Below are 19,810 nucleotides of genomic sequence, written 5' to 3'. Positions count from 1 at the left end.
TTTTTTCTTTTGAATTCCTTCATTTTTATTCAGATCTCTTAAAGTATCTTCTAATATAACCAAATGTACAACTTTTAATTGTTCATATGCATTTTTATTCGATTCTAAAACTGGATTCCTGCTTAGACAATCTTCTTCTAAATTCTTCTTTCCTGGAGTATATTTTATTTTATCTTTCGTAGAAGTTTTTTCAACTTTATTTTTATTTTCATTTTTCAAGCACTGTTTCTGTGTTATTTGTATGTCTTCATTTTTATTCTGATCTTTTAAAATATTTTCTAATTTAACCAAATTAACAACTTTTAATTGTTCATCTGCATTTTCATTCGATTTTAATACTGGATTCCTGCTTAGACAATCTACTTCTAAATTCTTCTTTCCTGGAGTATATTTTATTTTATCTTTCGTAGAAGTTTTTTCTACTTTATTTTTATTTTCATTTTTCAAGCACTGTTTCTGTGTTATTTGTATGTCTTCATTTTTATTATTAATCTTATCATCCTCATTTGTTTTAAACCAGCACGTTGCTTCAGGGTGATATCGAGTTCCCTTATTTAAATTTTCACAAATCTTACATGGACTTTTATCTTTAATTTTATCACTAGTTCTTAGATTTCCACGTCTTCTTTGATTATCTTTTAATCGTTTTCTTTGATCATCTTCTAATTTTTCTCTCTCACTCCGAACATATTGTAGTAATTGTTTTAATACATCTAATGTTTCATAATCCATTTCCAATTAACAAAATTGTCGTTTTATAACGTGGTAATATTTTCCTTTTGAAAATTAAGTGTAAATAATATGTAAAGTGGGTGTATAATAATAAAATAAACAATGTGTTGCTTTGTAATTAAAGTTTATTCTTAATTTATCTTTATAATAATTTTTATATCTATCTATCTATCTATCTATCTGATTCTGACAGTTAATAATATTATCGGAAGTCTTTTGTTTTATTCTGAGCGACGCATGTGGCATCTGGTGGTAGAACTGTTTTATGTAGGTACTTTTTGTAAGTACTTAATAAAATGTATAGGTAGGTACCTAGGTATTTTATTACATATATATATATATATATATATATATATATATATATATATATATATATATATATATATATATATATATATATATATATATATATATATATATATATATATATATATAGTCTCTATATTATTTACACAAATATTTCAATTTCCCTTTATTTAGTAAATATAGTAATTATAGTAAATATATTTCAAATAGTTTTCAAATTGTGGTAGTGTGGGTTCGAACCGAGAAACTCTGCATCAAGAGTCCGCGACACTAACCACGGGACCACAACCCGACACAAATAAAATAGTGATTGCCTATTACTGCTAAGAAAACGATATAAAGTAGGTGGAGCTTACATTCTCTGCCTTATGCTTTCTGATTCTACCGCGTAGCCTGCGAACTATGTTCCAATTATGGAGAATTGACAAGAATGAATGACCAAAATCTGGTGTAAACGTCGATTATAAAAGACCATAAAAGATAATTAGCCAGACAGGGCCAGCGTAGATTGTTACACGTTCCAATATGCTGGACCAACCTGCTAATGAAATCTACCGCAACGCTAAACAAAATCGCTTTGAACATTGCTCTTGTTCATATGTATTTCCGAACGGTTTCTGTATTCTCCTTGTATAATTTAGACATTGTATTGGTTAACGCCTTAATCTTAAGTTGAAAATTAAGAAATTAACGGAAATTATTCCAAGATCCATGCTCCAGCGAGTGATTAAAAATTTCAGCGTCAGACTAAATAATTGTGAAAAATGGATAGATGGACTTGCAAACGGTTATTTTTATTGAATTAAAATTGGGGCTCTTTAATTTATAACAAGTTTGAACGAATTCTGGTTTTTTATTTTTAAGTATCAATAACGAAAAACAATCTGAAAAACCCCTTGTTTCAATAAGAATTATTTCGATTGTTTTGTGATACACATTTTTTTAAAATTAAACAATAACAAACTACTGTGTTAATATTTTATTCTGAATACGTCATTTATTTTCTTGAATCTAATAATATGGATAAACCGCTGAATTCGATCATTTTTCATTATTCCGTATAACACGTAACAAATTATAATCGTTTAAACTTCCGACGAATTGTACTCGGGGATAACTGCTTTCAATCAATCATAGTATCCATTTTTTTAAATTTCAAAACATACTTATGAATTATCTTGGATTTTCATGGCCTTTCAGTTAGAAATAACGTTGTATGAAACGTGAACGAAATCATAAATATTTTTTAAATTATTATTTCGTAACCTCGTAAAAAAAAAATTTTAACAAATCGATTTACTTGCCAACGTATCTAACGTGGAACTTTTTTTATATAGACTGTATTAAGGCCTTACTCGAATAATAAATGTCATCAACCGACGGGTTGCACCTGAGAGCCGCACGTTATTTCTCACCTGATTTTTTTAAATATATATTAGATTTTTTTGTTTTTTAGAACATATTTCAGTTATTGAACACCTTTCAGTAACTCTGTTAGTTTCAAAACCAAAATGTTCATTCATTTGGAAAAAACATACTTTCTCAATACAATTACGGTGTTTTATGAATAAAATTTCAATTACTTCAAATGTTACCAGCGTTTAAAGAAAATAACGTTGCTATTTAATAGAAATAGGGCCTTTAGAAAAAAGGGCGTAAAGCTCAATAAACTATTTTTTTTTATTATTATGAAATCGATCACAAGATTAAAATGATATATTTAAGAGAACATGATAACTATTAAGATGCAGTTTTTTGTTTGTTTAAACATTATGGTTCTTATTATTTATTTTTCGATGGAATATCTCTTTTTTACAGGTTTTTAACAAGACACCAAAAGAGCATGAAATTTAAATATTTGTGTATATCTAAGAACACAAATATTTATATACATTTTAAACAATAATAATGTATTGCAGTGTTTGCGAGAACACTCATTGTAAAGCATCTTATCCGAAGTATAAACTGTCAACTTTAAGTGCAGGGTGTTAATCTCTTTCAAATGCGAATTCCTTTTTATGAGCAAAGCCTCCATTCGCACATCTTCTGGGTATTGCCAAATAAAAGAGAGACATTTATTTCATTTTCATTATGATAACAAGGTTCCCTATACCCCCGATGCTCCGCGTTACCTCGAATTGAAAATTCCAATTTATTTAACTCAAACGAGACGTGATATATTACAGAGATTTAATAAAAGAAATTGAGGCTAGATTGAAGGTGGCAAATATAAGGTTTAAAATGTTTTATTTTTCCATGACAGGTGACAAAGAATATGGAATTCTGGGTATTTACAGGACTTACGATCCGTCATAGGCTGGATAAGTGATCACCTTAACTCTATCAATCTTTTACCTATCTATAATTGGTATCTTAATTAAAGTAGTAGTAGTAGTAAGTAGTTTTTAGTCCACCTCCGTAGTGTAATGGTCAGCACGCTCGGCTACCGTTCTGGAGGTCCCGGGTTCAATTCCCACGGGGGGTCAAATAAATATATGTGATTTTTCCACTCTAATATTTATTCAATATTACCCTGGACTGGTACCTGAAGCGGAGGGCTGATCACCTTTTCTTCATGTGTAAACGATCAAGATAACACTGCGTTTATATGAAGCAGAGCCCTATGCACCATTGGGGTTTTATTATATTATTATTAATTGAAGTAATGTTTACTTTATTGAATAAATTTTCATCATATTCGGTCAGGGTGTTTATAATATTGCGAATATGTGAGTCTGAGTTATCATAGGCTGGTTAAGTGATCACTTTATAGACGTGTAATATTCACCATTCTACCCATGATTGACAACCACACTACCGTAGAACGGGGCTACTTGAACTTTGATGTGTTGCTTGAGCCCAGTAAAATATTTTTTATTTAGATCGTGGTATCGATCGAAGTATCGTGATAATAAGTGTCACCTGTCAGGGAAACAATGAATCATGTCGATACGTTCATTATTGTAGACCAAATACAGATTTAAAACATTTTTGTACTGGGCTCAAGTAACACATCAAAGTTCAAGTAGCCCCCCGTCTCCGGTACTCAAATTGAAAAACGAATGAAATTTTACCATATATAATATTATTGTCTGAACATGGAATATTTCAGGAATTTTTAAACATCGACAAAAAACAATTAAAATTAATATCCTCGACAAACATGCATTTAAAAACTTATATGTGTGTATTTAACTGAGAACGCCAACCGTTTTAAGAAATGGGAATTAAGTTGTAGCATAGTGCAACCAAACCATGGACCTTAGAATCAGAAGTCAAGTATATTACCAAGGAAACAAAACTCACAAACTAATTGCTATAGTGTAATTTTAAAATATCGGTTTTATACTCAACGTTTGTTTTGTTTTTAGTAGAAGGAAGTCGTAAACAAAATGTCTTATTCATGTACAATTTTTTTAAAGCCATTTTCCACGCAGTTATGGCATGAGATCTAAAGATACATTCCAAAAGGAGTATCTAAAAGCCTTTTTAAGACGGAAATACACACATGTAAGTTCATCATTTTAAGCACTCATAGCGAAAATCCTCGCTATAACGTACAGTTTTCAGTAATATTTCATGTAGGCTATTGCAATATTTAGTTTACTAGCAAAATTTTTGTACTTGTTTTATTAAATGTTTTTCTGTTGTTTTTTTTGTTGTTGGAAATACACAGTAAAAATTATAACATTAATAACAAATAGTTTTATAATATATTTAATATCGATTTACAAACTCGTACATACCTTCATATATTGATTAAATACAAAACCAGATTATGAAATTCATAATGCAGGGTTTACAAATAACTAGATTTAAAAAAACTAACGAGGGATAACATATCGCTCACTCCTTTCAACAATGACATAAATAAAAAAAAAACTTTATTTTTCAGGAGATCGTTTTTACAGTTTAAAAATATAATAAAACGTTTTAAAAATAAATATCAAGCCACTAATTGAACTTTTTACTATGCAAGAGATCTTTTTAGGTAAAACCTACATGTTTTTTCACCATTAGAAAAATATTTAGTATATTTAAAAAAATAATTAAACAATACCTTTTCTTCAAAATGCAAAAACAACTCTTTCTGCCCTGGAGCTGGTAAATACAATATTAAGTTAAAAATATGCCGCTTTTGCTGGGATATAGTACACTTTCTGGGCATTTCGAAAAAATGCACAACTGAAAATTTACGACTTTTGATATATGACGTTGTTGAAAGGAGTGAGCGATATGTAACATAAATTAATATAAGTATTAAGTACAGATCCAAATTCAGTTTTTCGTGATGTGCAATGCTTCTTAATTTTGTTACGAACACCGAATGGTGCTCGTATCGACGAGAATATCACTAGGTTGATTCACCGTTATCTTGTTTATTTTCAGGATCAAACCAGGGTAATTTTATTTCTTATAATAAACAGGCTGAAGACATAAACTGTGAATCACAAAAGAAAGAATCGTCCAAACGGGGTATTCCTACACAACCCCGAAGCTCGTATCCTAAATTCTTAAGCAGCTTCTTCGTGTGCTCCTGGTAAAATACTTCCTGGAGTAGAGAAATACCCGGATATAATAACTCTCAAGGGTGAGTTTAGTAGAGAAATACCCGGATATAATAATTCTCATGTGTGAGTTTTACTTCGGCTCGTGTTCATTATGCATAAAAATCATATCGCAAGGGGGTGTGGATTCATGTGTTTAACGTGTCAATAAATATTGTCAGCAATCAACTAATAAATATTTATTTCACTTGATAATTAATTATAAAAATGTAACTTTGGTTTAAAATGACTATAAATATTTTTATAGTGATTTTAAAACAAAGTTACATTTTAATTATAAAATGGAAAATCACAAAGTTAGTGCTTCAAACAAAATTATATTTTCAGTTGAGTTGTCTCTCCACTGAAGAGTTTATATATTCTTAAATGTAAAATCAACCCCTTAGTGTGGAAATCCAGTATTGTGAACGTATATTTGGACACAGTAAAAATGTTGTGCATTAAATGACTGATCAAATTATAAACTACATAAAAATTGAAAATCGTGTTTTCAGGGTTCTCTTATTATATAAAATAATCCGGAGTTCGGATCTTGCATAAATCTGAATAAAAGGATCTCTTCTAAATAAAAGCTTCCTCAATCTAACCGTTAGCTTTTGTGAACTCAATCGTGAAGTATTATGAGATTGATAATATATGTGTGAGTTCAAAAAATTGAGTAGTGTGGTTGTCAATCATGGGTGTTACACGTGTATAAAGAGAGTTGTTTCTTCTTTCAACAGATGCCGCTGCCATCGCAGCCATAAAAACTGTTTAAAAAAACGTGTTTTACCTGTCAAGGTAAAAACACCTGTCGCAGAATTTATATAAATTAGTTTATAATATTTATGCATAGTTTATTATAAATTCAATTAAATTAAACCCCTTATCCGCACCCCAATGGTGCATAGGGCACTGCATTATACAAACACAGTGTTATCTTGATCGTTAACACACGAAAGAAAGGTGATCAGCACTCCGCTTCAGGTACCAGTCCAGGGTAATATTGAACAAATATAAGAGTGATAAATTAAATTCAATAATTATGAATAATTGTGAATTATTATAAATACTAAAACCAAACTCAAAGATTTTTTTTAAATGACAAGAATTTTAATTGGATCAGTTGCACAAGAAGGCGAGCTCTATAAACATGACAAATAATTTTACAAAAAGTTATAAGGAAACATTTTATGTAACTTAATTTTGCCGATCGCACGAAGTTGGTTCAAACCATAATTTTGTAAATATTCCTTGACATTAAGTGGTCTGGGTACTTATTCCGATGTCGCGTTGGAAATGGACCACCTGAGCACACAGCCTCGACTAAAACTATTTCAAAGTAATAACGATGTGGTTCAAATATACAAGGAGTTTAAAATAAGACAACTGGTTACTATATATCGCTCACTCCTTTCAACAACGTCATACATAAAAAAAAAACTTGATTTTTCAGGAGATCGTTTTTAAAGTTTAAAAATATAATACAATGCTTTAAAAATAAATATCATAATAAATATTGAAATTTTTACTGTGCAACAGATCTTTTTACCTAAAACCTGAATGTTTTTCGTCGATTTGAAAAATATTTAGTATATTTAAAAAATTAATTAAACAATAACTTTTCTTAAAAACGCCATAACAACACTTTCTACCCTGTAGCGGGTGAATATTTAGTTTAAAATAAGCCGCTTTTGCTGGGATATAGTACATTTTCAGGGCATTCCGCAAAACATGCACAACTGAAAATTGAAGATTTTTGATATATGACGTTGTTGAAAGGAGTGAGCGACACGTAGATATACCAACATATTTCTGTTATCCGCCCTGCGAAGTTGACTCAATTTTTTTGTACATTAAAAGCATTGTTAACATTGTGGTATGGTAATATAACACTCTCCTCATCGTTCATCGTTCACTTCTTCATGACTACCGGTTTCTGATATAACCACTCCATCATCAGGTCAAATGTACACTACATTTATACTTCATATGTAGACGACATGTAGTTTACATTTGACCTGATGATTGAATGGTTATTCCGAAACCGGTAGTCATGAAGTCGTGTTTTTAATTCGTAAAACACAAAGTGAACAATGAATGATAATGAGAGGGTGATTCAATATTTTTGGAATTAAGTTCATCTTAAAAGATTATATTTTGTTCGCCTATGTAGCGTAGCGGTTACCGCGTTTGGCTACCACGCTGGAGGTCCTGGGTTCGATTCCTAAAGGGTATCAAAACAAATATTTGTGGTTTTTAGGTGATACTATTACTGACCCGATAGCGCATAGGGCACTTGCATTAAATTGATTTTACGTTAGTTTGATTGTTTCATATACAAAGGCAACGTGATGGTCCTGAGCTTCAGTTACCAGTCTAGGATAATATTAAATAAATGTACGAGTTAAAAAACACTTGATTTGACATTAAATTGAACCCGGAACATCCAACACAGTAGATAAATGTACTAAACACTACACTATAAAGGATTCTACAATACGGGAACAATAATTACATAATTCATGGGTGATTTGGTCCTTGACTGCTTCTTTTCATTAAAAAAAAATTGCGGGGTGTTCTGACCATTAGGTCAGCACACTTCGGTACCGTTTTGGAGCTCTCGGGTTCGATTCCCCGGAGGGAGGGGGGTCTAATAAATATTAGCGATTTTTTCACTCTAATATTTATTCAATATTATCCTGAACTGGTATATGAAGCGGAGGGCTGATCACCTTTCGTTCATGTGTTAACGATTAAGATAACACTGCGTTTATATGATGCAGTGCCCTATGTACATTGTTAAAATTAAAAAAATATATATAAATAATGACTATGGTTATTACTTATAGAAAATTGCTAATATGATGGGTTAGTATAATTACATTTTAAAATAAAAATCATATTTTCATCTTAGGAATGATCCGTGAAAATATTTCATATTTAAATTATCTTAAAAAAGGGGGCATTTAATTCTTTGATAATCATTTCTATACAAAATGATTAGGCATAAAAAATGCTGTTTTTGAAATATCAATTTCATAAGCCGCTTTTATAATTATGAAAATGAATATGCCGGTGATCATAATCTCATTTTCCGGGAATCTCCTGAAATTTTATGCTCGTGTAAAGTAACGTAATTATAATAATTATTTTATACCTGGTTAGAATAATGGGTTTATAAAGCATTAAGGTGTTTATTCGCGACGTGGTGTTAACGCGATAAGGGGTCGCTTCTCAAAGTGTTCGTTGGGAATAATTTTTTCTTGTTCTTAATATTATTATTATGTACAAAATACTTTTTAATTATTTTTAAAAATACTTCTTTCTTTTATTTCATACTATTTCTATGAGCCTAAGCGGCTCATTATTAGAAATAGGTATCGAGTTGTGGTAGAGCGGGTTTGAACCGAGAAACTATGACTCAAACTATGACTACGGGATCAAAATCTGACATGAAAATAAACACCTTCGTATGTACCTACAACATTTTCAGTGTGTCCAAATACTTGTTCACAAATCTGGACCATCTCAAATTGAGAGTTATTGATAGAGTTGAGATAACAAAACATATCAATATGGATATGGAAGTCTTTGCATTTTCAGGGCTTACGACCGTCATAGGCTGGTTTAAGTGATCACTTTACACACATGTAACATTCACCAATTCTACCCATGATTGACAACCACACTACTGAAATTTTTGAAACTTCTAGATATATTGATCAAACTCGAAACACAAATGTCTCTAGTGAACTCTCACATCTGTGTATCACTTAAAATAATTTATTATATTTGGTTAAACTCACTGTGGAATTCTGCAATATAGGGCCATTTTCTAGATCAACCCATTTAACCGAGGTTCTTATGAGAAAACATATTGCAAATAACGAGCAATTCGGGATATGGACAGTTTGATAAGATATGTTAAGGTCTAGTATTCTTTGAATAACTTAATTTTCTTAACGCAACGTGATTTAACATTTTTTGTGGTTAAAACGCCGTTTTTGTATCAAAAACATACATTTTTCTTCGAAATAAATATATGGTTTTGAAAACAAAAATAATTATAAAAATGAGAAAAGTTAAAAAAATTATACAAATATTTTTTCAATACATATTCGAAAAAAAAAAGATATATTTTTTTTAAATGGGCGTGACCTGACGTCTGGTTCTATGCATTGCCGGAAGCTAAATAAATTTTATTATTGCGATATTGCCTTAAGAAATTATTTGTTTTAAAAATAAATGTTTGTGAACCGCTGAGGTAGGGAATGTACAATACTTCAATCAGGGAGCGTACCATTTTCTACTTGGTTTATCTTTACACAGTGTAATCTTTTCTTCCTTCACGAGGCACACTGCGCGTAAGGACTTTACCATAAATAACCATCATACAAAATGTGTGAAGTAATTTTTATACCTGTGGGAATCTGAGACTATTCACCAAACAATTTATACCTAACTGCTTCAATTTATAAGGTGAGATAAAATTACATGCGTTGTTACATTGCATTGCTGTTTTATGATCAGATGATTTTAAAACAAACCCTATTACATAGTCTTAACATTTAAAAAATCGAATCATTTGAAGTTAATTATGAAATTTAATTCACTTATAATTTTTTTAATAACAATACTTGGAGTGTGCTCGAATTTCGTCCACAAATTCTGGAAGTCGTTTCAATTAGGAGTTATTTTTGCGATTTTTTTTATTGATATTTAAATATAGATAAGTATAGAAATTCAATTATTTATTATCATAACGTATCAAACGTGTATACGCTTACACTTATACACGCTTGTGACAGGTCGCAAACTCTATAAATACCCAGACTTCCACATTCTTCTTTATCTATGTTAAGATATCGATATAGTCTTAATTACGAGGTGTTGTTGACACAGAGATTGTACATACATAAACTTGTATTTCATCATTTTTATCAGCGAATAAAACAATGGTCAAAAATGTTAAAACACGTACAACAAATTATTAATAGAGGAAATTATTAAAAAAATAAAACCAGCCTACGACAGGTCGTAAGCCTTGTGAATACTTAGACTCCCACATTCTACTTCATCTATGTAACTATCTAACTAACTAACCATCACGCCGCTTCCCCGCAGGAGTAGGCAGAGAGAAAAGAACGCCACCTCACTCTGCCTTTGCAAACATTCTTCATCTCTTCCACGTTCATGCATCTCCTCATACACACCCGCCGACTGTATCGACTCCTAACCTGACCACTTTCAAGTATTTGGCATACTTGATCGTGTCAAGTTTTTCTCGGTCTTTCTCTGCTCCTTTTTCCAATTACATATGCCTCATAAATTTGTTTCATGTGTTATCATGTCAAATCGTTAAAATAACTTGTTAGTGGAGAAACCCAGATTTGTGAACAATGAACAACGAACTCACCCAAAATGTTGTGAACGAAATGTAATTGCCACTGAGTAAGCATTTTTGAGTGGTCCGTTGGAAATCATTATATTTTTCGTATATCATACAAATAAACCACACAGCGTTTTTATAGCAGTCTTTTCAATCTGTCGAATAAACATGTGGATATTTACCAAGTAATTTGTGTATTAGTGAAAATCCTAACAAATGAATTTCATCGCGCAATGTCAATAAAAAAACATTCATTTGGAAATGACTGTTTATTTTTAATCAAATTTCTGTTGTTTTTCTTGTTGTTTTGATAAGCGACACAAAAACAGAGAATTAGCCATTGAATAACGACAAAAAATGCATTTATTGTTATTTTTTATATGCAGTTATTGATGATTTAACGCAAAACTGGTAAGATTACTTATTGGTTAAAATTTAAGGCCCAGTAATCAAATGTCCTCTTCGGATTTTCTTTAAACCCAAGTAACATATCACGTAATTGAGTATTTACTTAATTTATTTATTCATTGATTTGCCGTTTAATTTGTAGAACTCTATTTTAATTTATGTATTAATTTTAAAGCAAACAAAGATTTTTTGAGTCTACTAAGTTGTATTTTATTAACAAAAACACATAACAAATTATACTGTGACAATTGTTTCGCCTTGTTAGGGAATTATCAAACGAATGTGAAAATCAAATGGAATACGGTCCTTATGTAGCTATACAATTCTAAGTGACAGTTTTAACACGTGCAGCAATAATTTATGGGAGACAACAGTAGCTAATGGGGGATGTAGGTATGTAGATAATTTTTTATGTGTTTTTGTTAATAAAATACAACTTAGTAGACTCAAAAAATCTGTGTTTGATTTAAAATGAATACATAAATTTACTAAATTATTAATTATTCTGTAATTATTTGAAATATGTAGTATTATTTTAAATATGCAGTACGTAATGAGTACATGACGAGTTTCTTACTACTTGAATTGTTCGTAAATTATACTACATTGTCATTTTTTATCATTTTATTCAAATTACCAACAAATTTTCAATGAAAGATTTACGGAAAATGGAAGGTTGGCGAATAGGAATCGCCAATCAGCAAATGGAAATTAAATATTTCCCTTGGGGTCTGCATTTATAGCGGTACTGAAGTTTTTTAGTCATTTGCATTTCAATAAAACTAAGATTATTCTTTTTAACAATTACGGTTTCTATTAATATAAAACTGCATTAAGAAATTTTTACGTAACCAAAAAAAATATGTTTGAAGTATCTGGATTTTAAATTTTTTTCTTAATAATTAAGATAGTAATTAGTACAAGCTGCTTTTAAAGGGGTTCATATTAATATTCGTAAAACTAAAACTAAGACCTAACATGGTCGCAGTGACATAAGGGATGCAATCCCTTGACCTTACAAAAAAAAACTTGATTGGTATACTGACTTTATTTAACATATCGCTCACTCCTTTCAAGAACGTCATAAATAAAAAAAACTTGATTCTTTAGGAGAACGTTTTTAAAGTTTAAAAATATAACACAATGTATCAAAAATAAATATCAAGTCACTTATTGAACTTTTTACTGTGCAACACATCGTTTTAGGTAAAACCTGAATTTTTTTCTCCATTTGAAAAATATTTAGTATACTTATATAAAAAATTATTAAACAATACTTTTTTTTTCAAAATGAAAAATAACATTTTCTGCTCTGTAGCGGGTAAATATTAAGTTAAAAATATGCCTCTTTTGCTAAGATAAAGTACATTTTCTGGGCATTCCGAAAACATGCGCAACTGAAAATTGACGATTTTTGATTTATGACGTTCTTGAAAGGAGTGAGCGATATGTAAATACACCACAAAAATATTGACAGAATCGCACAAAAAGTTTTCAAAAATCGTTTAATAAAATGATGTACAATAATTTATTTTATAAATTTACCTACTCCCGTAATAAAGTGAATAGTTTTCCAACTTTAGGGGCGAATTTGAAGTTTACGTCACAGTAATAACGACTATAATACCATAGTTAAGTTGTCGTCCCGCTAATGTGACGTTTCCGCGTGTCTGCGAGACCACCGCGGTTGGCAAGTTTGCATCTCCCCAGCATCCCGACAGCCCCGGGGACTCGAGTTAATTACTAAACTTAACAAGACGAATATACATACAACAAGTATTTAGCCCAAATTATACGGTTTATTGTTGTAACTTGTCCATGTGAATTCTACTCAATTAGGTTAGGAAATATGAACATCAAATACGTCTGCAAAGGGTAATTGTGACGATTTTATCTTAAGGCACATTAATCATAGTTTGCAAATTATTTTGTTTAAGGCCAGGTAATATTTAACGTTATTAATTGTTTTTTTTTGTTGCTTAAAACACTGTTTTTGTTTTCATAATCGATTCAGCAGTCATATTGTGGTAAAATCTTTCCTTTATTAATTTAAGTTTTACTTAGTCTATACCACCATTTCTTAAAATCTATTGTGACATGTCGCTCACTCCTTTCAAGAACGTCATAAATCAAAAAACTTTGTTTTTCAGGAGAACGTTTTTTACCTTTAAAAATATAATACAATATTATTTTTTGACATTTCATCAAAGATGAAGAAGTATATGGAAGTCTGGGCATTTACGGGGCTTACGACCGTCATAGGCTGGTTTGAGTGATCACTTTACACACGTGTAACATTCACCAATTCTACCCATTATTGACAACCACACTACTCAAATTCTTGGAAGTTCTATATATATGAACCAATTTAGAAACTTTGTTCTTGAATCACTAGAACTTCACTAGAGACATCTATTGGTGAGATGTAAAGAAGCTTTTTTATTAAGCAGAAACTCTTATATTAGTATGTGAGATCCGAATCCCGGATTATAATCACTCCGGGATTCGGATCTCACATACTAATATAAGAGTTTCTGCTTAATAAAAAACTTCTTTACATCTCACCAATAGATGTCTCTAGTGAAGTTCTAGTGATTCAAGAACAAAGTTTCTAAATTGGTTCATATATATAGAACTTCCAAGAATTTGAGTAGTGTGGTTGTCAATAATGGGTAGAATTGGTGAATGTTACACGTGTGTAAAGTGATCACTCAAACCAGCCTATGACGGTCGTAAGCCCCGTAAATGCCCAGAATTCCATATACTTCTTCATCTTTGATGAAATGTCAAAAAATAATATGAAAATAACTCCTGTAATTGGAGATAATCCAGATTTTGTGAACAAGTATTTGGACACACTCAAAATGTTGTATATAATACAATGTTTTTAAAATAAATATCAAGCCACTTATTAAACTTTTTACTGTGCAACAGATCTTTTTAGGTAAAACCTGAATATTTTTTCTCCATTTGAAAAATATTTAGTTTATTTAAAATAATTATTAAACAATACCTTTTCAACAAAATACAAAAATAACACTTTCTGCCCTGTAGCGGGTAAATATTAAGTTAAAAATATGCCGCTTTTGCTGGACATAGTACATTTTCTGGGCATTACGAAAACATGCACAACTCAAAATTGACGATTTTTGATTTATGACGTTCTTGAAAGGAGTGAGCGATGTGTTACGATGTTTATGTTTGGAAAAAAATATGTATTTAAAAACATTTTTTTTATTGATTAAATAAGTTTTTTCTTTAAAATAAATATATGGTTTCGAAAAGAAAAGAGTTATTGAAAGGTAAGGAGTTAAAAAATTATAAAAATATTTTTTTTAATAAACATACTCGTATATTCTAAAAAAATCAAATTCAAATATGTATTCTAAAAATAATTGTTAGTGGACACGCGGCCGTCCGCTTTCTGAATTGAATGTGTATGAATTCCCCTTAATGAAAATGTCAAAATGTCGCAAAACGTGTTATTATTATTATTAAATTCCTTTGTTCCTATCATCCGTTTGTGATATTGTACACGAGTATGTATTATAGTTAGTACTATCTGACTAACCATCCGATCCACTGCAGGGGTAGGTAGAGAGGGTAGAACGCCACTCCTAACTGTCTTTAAAAACAATCTTAGCCTCTTCCACATTCATGCATCTCCTCATACATACCCACGGATTATGCCGACTCCTGGTCTGAATATTCAAATTATTTGAAATATGTAGTATTATTATTAAAATAGTTTATAACGTATATGCTTATGATGTTGTATAAGTAGAGTACCTACTTTCTGTTTGACTTATTTTTAATGATATGCTAAAAAATCTTAGGTTATTTAAAATTTAAAAAATAATTTAAAAAAAACTTAAATGGAAATAAAATGTTAGTTTATAACAATAATATTTAATTTTTCATATTAATTCGTTTAATCTTCTAAAAATACAAAATATTTTCAATAAAAATGAGTAATAATAAGTTCTGGTTTCTTTTAAAAATACAATAAATAAAAATATCAAATTAAGCTAGTATTAAAAAAAAAATATACAAAAAAATATTCGTGCGATGGCCGGGAATCGAACCCGGATCAACTGCTTGGAAGGCAACTATGCTGACCATTACACCACCATCGCCGACGGAAGAGAGGCGAAACTTACCGAACCGTACGTATGTAAACATAGGACTTGAATATTTTCGGATAAAATTAAATTTACGCCGTGTTATATACCTTCCTACTTTTATCTCATACATAACGAGATAAAAGTATCTCATATATAATAACTAGGCCACAGACTGAGCAAAAATAAACACTTTGTTACAGATAACATATATACTTTTTATATGAAATTTATGCGTAAAAAAAGTTTGTTTATTTTAAATTATTACTTTAGTATTATTTTCTACATATCGCTCACTCCTTTCAACAACGTCATATATAAAAATCATAAATTTTCAGTTATGAATGTTTTCGGAATGCCCAGAAAATGGACTATACCCCAGCAAAAGGGGCATATTTTTAACATAATATTTACCTGCTACAGGGCAGAGAGTGTTGTTTTTGCATTTTGAAGAAGAGGTATTGTTCAATTATTTTTTTGAAATATACTTAATATTTTTCAAATGGAGAAAAAACATTCAGGTTTTACCTAAAAAGATTTGTTGTACAGTAAAAAGTTCAATTAGTGGCTTGATATTTATTTTAAAAACATTGTATTATATTTTTAAACTTTAAAAACGATCTCCTGAAGAATCAAGTTTTTTTTTATATTGGACGTAGTTGAAAGGAGTGAGCGATTTATTAAAATAATTAACTTACTACCTAACCATCACGCCGCTTCTCCGAAGGGGTAAGCAGAGAGAGTAGAACGCCACACCAATCTGTCTTTGAAAACAATCTTCGAATCTTCCACATTCAAGCATCTTCTCATTAATACCGCCGATTATTCAGACTTTGAGATCTGAGCACTTTCAATTATTAGAAATGCTTGATCATTTCAAGTTTTATTCGTTCTTCTTTTGATTCCACTATCAACTACATTCGCCTCATAAATTTGTTTTACGCTTTTTCTTCACTCACATCCCCAAACATCTCACCACACTCTTAATTTTATCGATACTGCTCCAAAACACCTAGCGTTTTATTTTCCGCTATTATTTTTTTTAATGTCTATGTACATGTATATAAAATAATATACTTGTCAAAAACGTGGGAGAAATGTTCAGTATGGTATGTGTATCATCAATCGAGAACAAACTCAATTTAATGTGACAGCATACCTATTGTAACGCGATATAAAGCAAAAGAGAGTGGAATCTTTAATGAATTGATGCCGAGAAAAAAAAAATTCGATCGACTTCACTTTCGACGACACTTTCTAGACATTATATCTTTCAAGACTTTATGGAGTCACAAAAGTCACCCATATTATGCAAGAAGTTCGCATTGCGCCATGCAGTTTGCATTGGCCTATTTTAAACTGGAATAAATTTACATATTGACTACCAATCTCCAATCAAAAGTTGCTTCAATATATTGTAAATATATCTATTAAGTGAAAATTTTTTTCACCTCTATATCTTCTCAAACTTATACGCATCCAATGGTGCATAAAGCACTACATTGTTTAGTATAAAAGCAGTATTATCTTGCAACATTTTGAGTGTGCCCAAATACTTGTTCACAAAATCTGGATTATCTCCAATAATAGGAGTTATTTTCATATTATTTTTTGACATCTCATCAAAGATGAAGAAGAATATGGAAGTCTGGGCATTTACGGACGTAAATGCCCAGACTTCCATATTCTTCTTCATCTTTGATGAGATGTCAAAAAAATAGTATTATCTTGATCGTAAAATAAGATCGTTGAGACATTTTTCACATTTACCTTTCCTATCCTAACTATCCTACCTGCAGACAAGCCTCTACATGTAGTTTTTGCGTATTATTCGTATAAAAAGCCAATATTTTTAAGTATATATTTTCACGTATTAATTTGTCGTTTTCATCATTATTTGTCGATAGGAAAACGCTGTCCTGAAACGAGTAGAGTCAAATGAACATAATTACATATAATTGTAATACTAAAAGCAAAGCATACTGCATCATGGAAGCAACTTGATTTCAAACGTTTACTATCGCAAAACTAAATTGCATTGTTATCAACTCATGAAAACTATTTATGCAATGTGTGTTCTCTATAGTTTCCCGTATCGTATGTTAATTGAATGAATCTACCAGGAGAACACATAAATGTACCAGGAATCCAAAACGTAGAGGAGGTATGCAGAATGCAGTTCCGTATGTAATACATCGAATTACTGGCTCCACCTATATCTCGGCAAACAATATTATGTAAATTAGCATTATATCATTTAGTTACTACTCTCCTGATAACAAAATTAATGAGATTGACACTGTCCTATTTTTTAAAATTAAAATAGGAAAATATAAACACTTAACATTACTCTCTCCTTATCATTCATCGTTCACTTTGTGTAATACCACTTAAAAACACTTCAGGACTGCTGGTAGGTAAACTTTTTATTTTACTTACAGTTGAAACCGGTGGTCAAGTGGTGTTTTAAGTGGTATTACACAAAGTCAACGATGAATGATAAGGAGAGTATTTTATTACTATACCACAAAGTTATCATTGCCTTTAACATACAAAATATAAACACTAAACCCTGAAACAACCTAACTTGTAAATATGTATAACATACATGGTAGTAACTAACATGTCGCGATTTTTTAAGACGCAATTTTCATATGTTAGTATTTGTTTATTGATTTGGTCCGTATGCAATATTTTTTTATACATCCATAATTTACAAAAAATTAGTATTCCTGTGCTCGTTTTTCTCTCCAAAATTAATTAAAAAATCTTACAACCTTTTAGTACAAGTTTGTATCGCCGTTACTTGGAGTGTATGCAATTTATTACGAGAACACTAGTATCCCGAAGTATCCAATTTCACGGTTCATTAATTTCCATCTGCAATGTATCGCCAGGAACCTGAGATGTATAAAAAAAGTAAGTAATTGGCGGTCGATACCTACAGAATATGATTACTTACCTAATGTTACCTTAGGCCAGATTTAAATTAAGTCAGTTATTGACGTCAGTACTCTGCTCCAATACTGACGTCAGCAACCGCCCTTAAATTAAATTTATAAGCCGTTAAATACCCTCTCTAATATCACATGAATTTTATGTAAACATCGCTGACTTGAAAAAATAACTACATATAATGAATGCGCTCAATTATACATATCAGATTATTTTTTGACATCTCATCAAAGATGAAGAAGAATATGAAAGTCTGGGCATTTACGGGGCTGACGACCGTCATAGGCTGGTTTAAGTGATCACTTTACACACGTGTAACATTCACCAATTCTACCCATTATTGACAACCACTAGACAATTCACTAGAACTTCACTAGAGACATCTATTGGTGAGATGTAAAGAAGCCTTTTTACTAAGCAGAAACTCTTATATTAGTATGTGATTCAAGAACAAGGTTTCTAAATTGGTTCATATATATAGAACTTCCAAGAATTTGAGTAGTGTGGTTGTCAATAATGGGTAGAATTGGTGAATGTTACACGTGTGTAAAGTGATCACTTAAACCAGCCTATGACGGTCGTCAGCCCAAATGCGTAAATGCCCAGACTTCTATATTCTTCTTCATCTTTGATGAGATATCAAAAAATAATATGAAAATAACTCTTGTAATTGGAGATAATCCAGATTTTGTGAACAAGTATTTGGACACACTCAAAATGTTGTATATACATATCAGGTTTGTATATAGATTGGTCGGATAAATGAAAATGATTTTTTCAGTATATTTATTAAAAATAAAAAAATTCGTATTAAAAGTTTTCAACCCTTGATGTTCTGAATGATTTAAATAACCATTATTTTTTAAGAATATTTTTATTAGTTTTGTACTGACATTTCTTGGCGGAACTGCATTTTATATAATAAAATAACAACTGTGTAATATTTTCAACATGAATTTTATTTGACCAGCAACCGGGTTTCGTCGTAACCGACCAGTCTGACAATGTCGGTTAAGACCAAACCCTGTTGCTTGTCAAATAAAATTCATGTGGAAAAAATTAAGTAGTAATTTTTTTTAATTATGGGGAAATATTTGCTATCTTGTTTAATTGTAGCAGATGAATGTAAGGTTATCTAAATATTTCATTTAAATTACAGTCCGTGTTGCGTATTGTATATCGAGTTATTCTTTGGAAGACAATAATTTCATCCTTAGACACAAGTTTACAGCAAACCATTATTTGCGGTTTGTGCCAAGCACCCGACTCGGTATCAAAAACACATGAGCGACTAAATGAAGGTTAAGAAGAATGATTTATCTATATAGTCATACATATTTCGTAGAGAT

General features: G+C 30.7%; 1 protein-coding gene and 1 non-coding gene across 2 annotated transcripts in view; both read right to left on the bottom strand.

Annotated features, from left to right (window-relative positions):
* Positions 1–19,810, bottom strand: part of gogo (thrombospondin-1 like protein golden goal) — a 288,203-nt gene that overhangs the window by 51,236 nt on the left and 217,157 nt on the right. The window lies entirely within an intron of this gene.
* On the bottom strand, positions 15,450–15,521 carry TRNAG-UCC (transfer RNA glycine (anticodon UCC)). The gene has a single exon. It is a non-coding gene; the product is annotated as a tRNA-Gly (tRNA).

Source organism: Brachycentrus maculatus, unplaced genomic scaffold (genome assembly GCF_059751285.1).
Source record: "Brachycentrus maculatus isolate JH-2025_06_01 unplaced genomic scaffold, ASM5975128v1 h1tg000031l, whole genome shotgun sequence".
NCBI classification, from domain to species: Eukaryota; Metazoa; Arthropoda; class Insecta; order Trichoptera; family Brachycentridae; genus Brachycentrus; species Brachycentrus maculatus.
This window is presented reverse-complemented; position numbering and strand designations above follow the sequence as displayed.